Genomic DNA, 274 nt, shown 5'->3' on the forward strand with positions numbered 1-274 from the left:
CCTAGAGCTCCTGTTGGCTTTGCAGTTCAGTTCGTAGGGCCGGCCAAGCCGGTTCTGTCACTTTCCAGGGACACTCCAATCTTTGCCACCTGGTGGGCTTGCATTCTAGCTGAGGGCGGACCTCCCCCCTACACACACACCAATTGCACCAAGAGTGCAGAAACCAGCCACATTAAGAGGACCTGGCTTTGTATCTTCAAATCTTGAGTACCAACTGGGTTTGGCCTTTAGAGCCTGGCGGCTGTGGGACAATAGGTGGCGCCAGAGATCGACC

The sequence above is a fragment of the Microtus ochrogaster genome, linkage group LG9, assembly GCF_000317375.1.
Source record: "Microtus ochrogaster isolate Prairie Vole_2 linkage group LG9, MicOch1.0, whole genome shotgun sequence".
Lineage (NCBI taxonomy): Eukaryota > Metazoa > Chordata > Mammalia > Rodentia > Cricetidae > Microtus > Microtus ochrogaster.